Here is an 8423-nt window from a genome sequence, read left to right on the forward strand (position 1 = left end):
TACCATCTTACTCTTGTTCACTGTGCTTTTCCTGGTGACTTCCCGTAACTAACTCTGCACCCCCAACATTTCCTTCTGTCTTTAGCTAAAGGCAGCTTCCTCCATTTTGGCCAAGTTACTAAGTGCTCCTGGGTCTCCCCTATGTAAGAATAATGGTAGGTATGCATGTTTATTAAGCATTAATTATTTGTTTTTCACCTACTAATCTTGTCTCATGTTAATTTATTAGTCCAGCCAGAAGAACTGAAGTGTAGACGATAATTCTTTCTCCCTGACAATGACAGCTTTTACATATTCCAGGCAACTTCAAAGGACAATTTAGTGTTATCAATTCCACTTGTACTGAGAGAGAGTTTTGTTATGTTTCAATTTATATTCTTTCACACTTGGGGAAGAGCAGGTGCTTTCCATCTGTACGAGGAAATGTGCAAAAGAATGCTCATTATAGAACTTACGTCTAAATTAAATGTTGGAAACAATCAACTTATTATGGTAAGCCATGTAATTACATTTTATTATATTCATATATATGTGCATTATGTTTAAATTTAAATGAAGAACTAGAGGTACATGTACCTGTTGCCGATAGAAATGGATTCGTGAGAAAAGTGACTCCATGAAAAGTGGACCCACACAAAGGAGGTTTTGGCATAGTGGTAAGATTTATTGAAGCTTGATGAGATAAAAAAAAAAAAAAAAGGACTGTCCCAGGTTCAGCTCCATCCTGCTGAGAAAGAAGTCCAGCCTTTTCTTCATCAGGCCCAGAAGTCAAGCCAGTGTCCAGAAATTCTGCGCTATGCCAAGGATTAGTCCAGGTTAGTCTCTGTCCCCATCCGGCTGCCTCAGTCTGTTCCTGGCTCTGCTTGGGCTGGCCCTGTGCCCAGGCCCACTTTTGACACCAAGGCTTGGAGTCTGTGCAGCTGCTGGACCCCAAGCAGCTGCTAGAACCACATGGCTGTTAAGGAGAGAGAACCTGAGAGCACACAGGCTAGAGAGATGTAGCGAGAGAGAGTTTTGTTAAGTTTTGATTATATTCTCTCACACTTGGGGAGGACCAGGTGCTTTTTCAAATTAACCAATCAATCTCCCAATCCTTCCTGGGCTTGTGTTAGGTCCTTCCCTAAGCCATTCTTTTCCTAGATCTTGCGTAGTTCTGTGTCCCTTGTCCAATCTATCCTTAGTAAAAGTGTGCATTCACCAGTCACCATGAGTAAACAAATGCACATGGCTTGGTGCAGATCAGAACATCAGCCAGCAGGCATTAAAACTGTCCCAGAAAGTCACCCCACAAGACAACAGAACCAATTACCTCACTGAATACAGTGTGATCATGTGCTAATCATTCACCAAACATCGTTTAGGAGCAGTGATTATTGGATTTAAATATGTAGACTGCAGTTGTAGATATGTAATATGTATTTATGTCAGCAAAATTACTAGTGTTTTTTCCCAACATATGGCCCATTCACAACAATTTGTTAAAAATAACAGTGAAGTTAATAACAAAAAATAAACTATTAATTTAATTATAAGTAAATCTTGGTAAAAAGCATTTTAAAATTAACAGGGTATTAATTTTCACATATGACATATGGACCAAAAATTTTGTCCACTAAATCCAAAGTCCATTAAAATTAAGGTCTGCAAATCGAGGGATTATTCTAATTGTTGACTTTTAGAATTTCTACTCATTATAGGAAATTAAACCACTTCTGCATTTCTTGTATTTCCTTAGTTCTTTTTGCAAATATTCATGAATAATTGTACACTATCTGGCGGTGCCAAAATTATACATTAAGATATCACTGTGCGTAACCTAGTAGAAGAAATAGAAAACCTAGAAACACTTATTAACTTTGAAATACGAGGAGTGGAACCTGTCTGCTTCAATACAAATCGGCTCCTATGAAACAAATCGTGCGGATAATCAGGACCTCGGAAAATAACAAAACAAACAAACAAAACTCCGAATTCAGTGAGAGGGAACCAAAAATAGGCGTATTTTAAAAATAATTTGAAATCTGAAAGAAATGATTTGCTTATAATTAAATTAACAGTTAATTTTTATTTTGAAAGTGTATATATAATGGGTGGCATCTGCTTGGCTATATATAAGAATGAGACGTCTGTGTGTTTGCCATCACTTAATAGATTGCCTGAAACTTGCATTACATTCTGGTTTAATACTTATTTAATAACAAAACTATTTTTTTTCTCCCTAATCCTTTGTGAAGGTGTTTTCTGGGTTGGTAGGATATTTTGTTTTCAATTATATTTCCTCAACAAGTCTGGTGAGAAGAACAGAATGTCTAGCAGTTACTTAATTAAGTGGACCAGTTGAAGGTCTTAAGGCCAGACAATAATCAGATAAAGGAACTAGAAACATAAAGTCCCCCTTTTTAGGTCTCTGCTCTTTTATAATGCTAATCGAATTTCCTTTTTTTCTCAAATTAAAAATTAAATAAGCATGGGCAACATGGGCTAGAAGATTCCATTGGGATCACCACATGATTGGATAACATGGGAACTCAGGAATTTTGCCTTCCGGTCTTTCTCTTAAAGAACTAATAACTTTCTGTCATATATGGAAAGTGTATGTGAGAATTCAATTTTGCAGTGGCCTAAGGAGAGATATTTTATTTGAATAAATTAATGTATTTCCTGATCTCATCTCAAGAAAATGAATGACTGTAATATAAACTTCAACTCCCAACTTCACATTATACACAAAATGAAGTTTAAGGTAGATCATAGACTTAATTATAACAACTAAAACCATAAAGCTTTTTAAAAAATAAACATAATAGAATATGACTGTAGCTTGGGGCTAGCCAAATGTTTCTAAGTTAGTTCACAGAAAGCAATAATCAGAAGAAAACAATGATACTTGGGAATTCCTCAAAAGTATAAAATTTTGCTCATCAAAATTGCTTATAATTAAGATGAACAAATCATAGACTAGGGAAAGCTGTTTGCAAAACACATGTCTGAAAAAAAGGACTTATATTAACTCAAAAATAAAAAGTTGGAAAAAACACACAAAATATTCAAACATTTGTACAGACACTTTACAGAAATGCATATGCCCAAAAAGTGCCTAAAAAGAACTTCAATATGATTAATTTTGAAAGAAATATATGCTTAAGATGTGTGCATCTATTAGTCAGGGTTCTCCAGAGAAATACTGCCAATAGGTTGGAGAGAGAGAGAGAGAGAGAGAGAGAGAGAGAGAGAGAGAGAGAGATTGATTAAGGAACCTCTCAATTGATTGTAAAAGCTGGCAAGTTCAAAATCTGAAGGAAAGGTTGACAGGCTGGAGATACAGGAAAGAATTGATGTTACAGCTCCTGACAGAAGGCAGGTGGCTGGCTGAATTCCCTCTTCTTGGGAGGAGGTTAGTTTTTGTGTGTTTTTTTCAAGGCATCCAACTGATTGGATGAGACCCACTTGTAACCAAACCCAATTTTAGTTGCCAGCCACACAAAAAACAAACTAGTGAGATAAGTGCTTGTGGAAAAGGAAAGAGGTTTATTCAGGTGCCAGCAACTCAAGAAGATGGAACTCTCGTCCCAAAGACCATCTTAACAGCTCTGGTCAAGCTAGCACATTTTATAGGGCTGAAAGAGGAAGAGGGAAACCTCTATGTGCAGAACATGTAGAATGTACAGGATGTGCTTCCCATAGGTTTTGATATGGTTCAATGTCAGTGTACTTGAGTTGACCATCTGGTTTTTGTTAGCTTAATTCCTTCCTGTGTCTGGGAAGTCAGTGTCAGCTGGGTTCTTGAGGTCAGGTTGCTCCTCATGTTCACACAGGAACTGAAAATGAGGATCTCTGAATTGTATTCTTAGAAAAAAAATTAACATGTAAGCTCTAGTTTTGAGAGGAAAAATTAAGTTAGAGTAACAAGCTGGGTTTAAAATTTATTAAGAGTAATATAGGTTTCTTTATAGAGATTTTTTACAAGTTTGCTTTGTTAGTACATTAGTGCTATTTATGGTTAGTTAGAGTAGTATAAAGTTTTTATTACCTGTTACACACCCACATTATGGAGGCATTCTTCTTTACCCAAGGTCTATTGATTTATATGTCAACCTCATCTAAAACATACATTGACACAACATCCCTCCAAACTAGTGTTTGAGCAAATACCTGGGCACTGTGGCCTAAGCAGGTTAATACATAAAATTAACTGTCACAGTAAATTTCTTTGTGAATTTTACACTAAAAAATATCTGCAAACAACTACTGACCCTAGCTAAGTACATGCATGTCAAAGCATGGAGATGGGTCAGTATTAATGTGCCAATTTACTTGAAATGTATCAGAGGAATCTGGTTGATGGGTGGATGACAGACATAGGGTAAGATGGATGAAAAGATATGTGATCTGTGATAAAACATGAGATACTAGAGTTTGTGGGTGTATAAATGTTTATTGTAAGGTGATTTTATATTATAAGAAGGAAATTTTGTGTTGAATATATACTTAAGGGTCAAATGAATGTACAAGTAGATTGAGAGGAAGAAGAATCAACATGGGATCTTATAATAATTATACTAGAGGCCTGGTGCATGAAATTCATTCATGGGGTGGGGGGTGGTCCCTCAGCCTGACCTGCACCCTCTCCAATCCGAGAGTCCTCGGAGGATGTCCAAGTGCCAGTTTAGGCCCAATCCCTGCTGGGCCTAAATCCGGGACTTCTGTTTCCTAACTGCTCACCTGCCTGCCTGTCCTAACCACTCTACCTGCCTGCCTGATGCCCCTAGCTGCCCTCCCCTGCCCGCCTGGTGACCCCTATTAACTTTCTTTTTTAATCTTATCCCCTTCACACACAATTGTATTTGACTTCCTTATTGGCTTCTCCCTCTCACACAATTTTTCTCTCTCCTTTATGTAACTCTTTTTCTTACTGACTCATCATTTATAAACTTTTATTTCCTCCTTATTTCCTAGTTCTGTTCCATCATCCTTCTTCCTATCTTTCTCCTAACCTCCCTCCCTCCCCACATTCTTTATTTCCTTTATCTTTACTCCTGCCCTCCCTCCCCTTTCCCTTTCTTCCCACCTTAATTTTTTTCTTCACTTCCTCCCTTGGACCTGCTTTGCTCCCTCCCCCATTTCTTCCTTCTTCCCATTTTCCTTTTAAGTTCTACCAGCTCCCCTTTAAAACTTTTCTTCCCTCCCTCTTTCTCTCTCATCCTATCTTTCCCATACATTCTTCTCTACTTACTTCTGCTGTTTTAATATCTATCTATCTACCTGCCTAATTATTCACTATCATTTATCTTTATTCTTTTATGACTCTTACTTTTAAAATCTGTCTCCAGTACACAACTATACTTGATTTTCATTATAGCTCCTACAGTTCACTCATACATCTTCTTTCCTTCTTTAACTCTGCTGTCTACTGACTCCTTTATAAAGTTCTTCCCTCCCTCCTTCCTTTTTTTTTTTTTCATGAGCAATTCTATTGGTTTAAGATGAGCTGCATATGAGGTAATAAAGCTGTCTGCAGGGGGAGGGGTGGGAGGCCCGGGGGTGTGGCCAGGTTATCTGTCCAGAAGTTGTGTTCCCATTCTTGGCATCTCTGGTAGGTAGGGCAAGGCTGGCATCTCCACAAATCCCAGAGCAGATAAGAGATGGGAGAGAGAGAATGGGTGAAACCAGAGTGTGTGTGTGTGTGTGTGTGTGTGAGAGAGAGAGAGAGAGAGAGAGAGAGAGAGAGAGAGAGAGAGAAACAGAATAGTGTCTGAGAGAGAGAGAGAGAATGTATATGTGTCTATAGAGAAACAATAGTTGTGTATGTATCTATGAGAGAGAGAAACAGAATAGTTGTGTATGTGTCTATGAGAGAGAGAGAGGATCTGTAAGATATGGTTCTGGATGTGTTTCTGTGTAAGAAATGGGGAGAGAAAAAGATTGAAAAGAAGGGGAAAAAGGGGAGACAGACCCCACCTTCCCCTTAGGGGACCCGCTTCTCCTTGCCATGTAGTCAGCAACCCCAGCACTGAGTTGGCTAGGGTAGGGCGACCCCATTTGCCCTTCACCATCTTGTGCTTCTCCTGTGTCTGGGGCTTGTCCTCTGGATGCCTTTGTCCTCTCATCAAGAGTCACCTCGTGAGCCCCCACCCTGTGGCCCTGAGGGGTGAGATCAGTTGGAAGTGTCAGAATAAACGGTCCCTGGTCCTTCCTTTGGGGACGTCACTGAGGATGGAACCACAGACTCCTGCCAGCCGCCATTTGGCCTCATTTCCCAAAGGATGTACATCTGGCCTCCCCTGAGGTTATCTCCGTAGCCTCCTGGGCCCATTGAATGTTGGAGTGATTCCACTTGGGAAGCAGGGTAGGAATCTCCGTTGAGCCCGGGCCTCCCCAGAAACATGTCTCTGGATCCTGAAAGATTGAAAGAGCCACCAGAGCCTGCAGAGGAAGGGGTGTCAGGGAGCTGGTGCGGCTGTGGCCCCCTGGGTGACAGGCATGCAGTCTTGACCGCATAGATGTTTGCCTCCTCTTGAAACTTTCCGATATTTTTCTTATAGCAAATCCACTTGTTGCCTAACCAGTTGGAGACCTGAGAGACAGTGATGCCACGCTTCTTGGCAAGCTCTTCCTTAGCCTCCTCACTGGGATACGTGTTACTCAGGTGGGAATAGAAATACTCATTTAGGACCTCGGTGGCCTGTTTGCTGAAGTTCTGGTGTTTCTGTCTGGCATCCAGGAACCATAAGCGCAGGGTCATGAGGGCCTCGCAGGTGGCCACTTCCACTGGGGGCTGCACCTAGGCCAGGCAGCGCAGCATGCCAGTTCGTGACCCCAGGCCGGGCAGCCTCCAGGCTGGGCAGCGCCACGGGCCCACGCATGCCCCCACCAGTGGCCACTTCCTCCAGGGGCCACTCCTGGGCAGCGCCTGACTGGTCGTTACTATTAAGTGCCTGACTGGTCATGACTAATTAGCATATCTGGGCTAATTAGCATATTCCTCTCTTATTATATAGGATATTTGAAGTATGACCTTGACAAATGAGGAGAATATCAATAATCAGAGGGAAAATGCAGGGATATAGCTCTTAAGGTAAGTATAATTGAAGTTTCAAGAATAAAGAATGGTATGCTCTGCTGGAATAGGATACTTATGTTGGAGACTACTAACTCTAACATGCCCAATGACCCATGCAATAAAAGCTATCCTTGTTAGCCTTTGACATAAGAATCTGAGTGACATAGCCCCTTCTCCTTTTCAGCATTAACCTCTATTACTTACATGTATATTAATATAATCTAATTACATTAGATTTCACTTAAACATTAGAAAAGATTTCTCATCTGTAAGCCTCTCTTCACCTTACTGTGACCTTCTGAAATGCTTTCCTTTCCCCAGCACAGACTTTCCTTATACCACCCACCATCTATCTCTTAAAGCTTAGAGAAAACAAACCTCATCTGATTTCCCAAGATGCCCAAATTATCCCTCTTTCTAGTGATTTATTAAACCAGTTCATTTGTATTACTTCATAGTATTTTCCATATTACATTTCAATTGGTTTATTTTTATTGTTTTATTCATTTATTCAATTATATTATTTATACATAGTATATTATTTTTCCAATTAGAATATAGACTCATTCTGGTCAGATAATATGCCTTATTTACTTTGCTTCCTTCATAATTTTCAGTGCACAATCTTTTCTACTATATACAGTGAAAAATATTTAGTGTGTTCGTTTTCTATAGTTCCCTAATAAAAATTGCCAAAAAATTAGCAGATACAAATATGCATTTAGTATTTCATAATCAAGAGTCCAGAAGCAGATTAACTGGGTCTCCTGCTCAGGGTCTAACAATTCTATAATCAAAGTGTCTACTAGGAATATGATATTATCCAAGGTACTCTTCCAAGATCACATGGATGTTGGAAAATTTATTTCCTTGCATCTATTGAACTTACCATGATATGCTCCTTCAAGGCCAGCAAAATAAAATCTCTAAACTTCTTCCATCTCTGGTGTCTATGCTCTCTTCCATAGGGCTCATAAGTTAGATAAGATCCAACCAGGGAAACCTATCTTTTGATTTACTTGGAGTTAACTGATTAGGAATCTTAATTACATCTAAGAAAACTCTTTACTTTTGCCATATATGTAATCATTACAGGAGTCATGTCCCTTCAACTTTGCTAAACACTATGAAAAAAGTAGTAAGTTATGCCCACACTAAAGGGAAGTGGGTGTGTAGGTCATTAGGGGTCACATTAGAATTATACCTAACACAGGGAATAATAAATAACTTGTATACTTGCATAATGCATGGAAATTGTCAAACTCACTGATGCTTTTGCACACATGGTATCACTGAATAAATAGACAAAGAATGTCCAACATGGGTGTTCCCAAAGCAATCAGTATCTCTCCCATAAGTCCAC

General features: G+C 39.3%; 1 pseudogene across 1 annotated transcript; it reads right to left on the minus strand.

Annotated features, from left to right (window-relative positions):
* Positions 1 to 6154: 6154 nt before the first annotated feature.
* Positions 6155 to 8162, minus strand: LOC307104050 (pre-B-cell leukemia transcription factor 2-like; annotated as a pseudogene). The gene is made up of 2 exons: positions 8130 to 8162; positions 6155 to 6781 (listed from the first exon to the last, which is right to left on the minus strand). The product of its transcript is annotated as a pre-B-cell leukemia transcription factor 2-like (transcript).
* Positions 8163 to 8423: the final 261 nt, after the last annotated feature.

The sequence above is a fragment of the Cnephaeus nilssonii genome (genome assembly GCF_951640355.1).
Source record: "Cnephaeus nilssonii genome assembly, chromosome: 8".
Classification (NCBI taxonomy): Eukaryota; Metazoa; Chordata; class Mammalia; order Chiroptera; family Vespertilionidae; genus Cnephaeus; species Cnephaeus nilssonii.